The 2110-nt window shown below is 36.0% G+C and overlaps 1 protein-coding gene across 1 annotated transcript in view; it reads left to right on the forward strand.

The window, feature by feature from the left end:
* LOC123521318 (meiosis 1 associated protein) overlaps positions 1–2110 on the forward strand; it is a 42934-nt gene that overhangs the window by 39975 nt on the left and 849 nt on the right. The gene's annotated exons all lie outside the window — the stretch shown is intronic.

The raw sequence follows: 2110 nt of genomic DNA on the forward strand, positions 1-2110 counted from the left end.
AAAATGAGAAGCTGATACCAAGGGCTCAAGTAGAAAGAAAGTGTTTTGAAAATGATGATGGCAACAAATGTGCAAATATGCTTGACACGATGGATGGATGGAAGGATGGATTGTGGTAATAGTTGTACAATCCCCCAATAAAATGATTAAAAATAAGAAGAAGAAGGGAAAGAAAAAGAAGCTAAACTTGACCTAGAATTAAAATGGGTGAAGGAGAAAGATTTTTTGCTTAAGGGACATTAAGATTTTTTCAATGGTGGTGGAAAATTTTGCAGAGGGATATCAATAATGGTTGTACAACAGGAAGAGTATAATCAATGGCACTGAATTATACATGAAGAAGTTGTTGAATTAGAGAATGTTTTGTGGTGTATATTTTTGCCACAATCAGAAAAAATAATTACATGAATAACAGTGAGTACAAGGAAGAAGAAAATGTTCTAAAATTGATTGTGGTAACGATTGTACAACTCTTGATATGTTTAAACTATTGGATCATATGATTTATAAATGAAGTGCCAAAAGAAACTGTTAAAAAGTAACGTTTTTGAGTATCAGGAAAGGTGTGTGTCGGAGCTGTGTCCTTTACCATACTTATTCAGTCTGCATGCCCAGCAATAACCTGAGAAACTGGACTTTTGAAGAATATAGTATCAGGATTGAAGGAAGTGCATGCATAGCCTAGGAAAAGATGGCAAAACCTAGCTTGCTGAAAGTGAAGAGGATTTGAGGCATTTGCTAATGACAATCAAAGAATACAACTTTCTATATGGATTAGAACTTAATGTAAAGAAAACAAAAATCTTTATAATTAGACCAATAGAATCATGATAAACAGAAAAAAAGTTGAACTTGTCAAGAATTTCATTTTACTTGGATTTTCTATCACTCATGGAAGCAGCAGTTAAGAAATCAAATTGTTAACTGAAAGCAAATGATGCATTACATTGAACAAACCTACTGAACAAAAACCTCTTTAAAGTGTTAAAGACTAAAGATGTCACTTTGAAGACTAAAATACACCTGACCTAAGCCATGGTATTGTCAGTAGTCTCATATGCATGTGCATTCTGGACAATGAGGAAGACTGAAGAAGAATTATGCATTTGAAAGGATGGTGTTGGGAAAAAATACTGACAGTATCCTGGGCTGCCCCCAAACAAACAAACCTGTCTCAGAAGAAGTACAGCCAGAATGCTCCTTAGCAGCAAGGATGGTGAAACTTCAGCTCATATACTTTGTATACATTATCAGGAAAGACCAATTCCTGAAAAAGGATATCATGCTTGGTAAAGTAGAGGGTCGTGGAAAAAAAGAGGACGACCCTCGACATGATAGATTGATACTGTGGTTACAAGGCTGGGCTCCAATTTAGCAGTGACTATGAGGAAAGCACAGGATTGGAAAGTGTTTCTTTATTTTGTACTTCCAGTCGCTATGAGTTGGTACTGACCTGATGGCACCTAGCCAGAAATAAACAGCCAATGTGATCAATGCCGTGAGGCATCCAGCAGTCTGAACTCTTAGAGTCTGTAAGTCTTTCAGCCAGTTGTAAATCAACCTAACGATGCTGTCAGACGGTCTACATTTCTCAGCCTTGCACATAAGGATATCAGGTTTCCTTCCTAAGTGCTTGCAAACATCTATTTAATGTTTCCTCCTAGGCTTTGCCAGGGATCGATATCAAGCTCTTTTGAAAAGGTATTATATCCATATGTGTTCTAAAGAAACAGTGGTTGTTAACAACCCAAACACTGAAAACAAAGATGTATTGTTTCCTAAAAGGTTCCAGGAGGACAGTGAGAAAGTGAGAATCCTCTGTGCTTAAATGCAATTGTCAGACTCCAGATATTGATTTTTCCCTGTGTAATGACTCAGAAAATGGACCAGAAAATGCAACTGTTCATTGAGTTTGCCTTTGATCATTGTATTAAAGTCACTTTCCTATAGTGTTAAGACTAAATTAGAACCACTTTATACTTACTATCTAAAGATTTTTAACACAGAGACATTTGGTTATTTCATTAAAAGAAGCCATATTCTCAAGGGGGGGGGAAATGTTTTTAAGTATTAAAGCATTTCATAGAGTTCAGCAAGAAATCTAAAGTGA

Source organism: Echinops telfairi, unplaced genomic scaffold, assembly GCF_000313985.2.
Source record: "Echinops telfairi isolate 266 unplaced genomic scaffold, ASM31398v2 ScPeMD7_9;HRSCAF=40, whole genome shotgun sequence".
NCBI classification, from domain to species: Eukaryota; Metazoa; Chordata; class Mammalia; order Afrosoricida; family Tenrecidae; genus Echinops; species Echinops telfairi.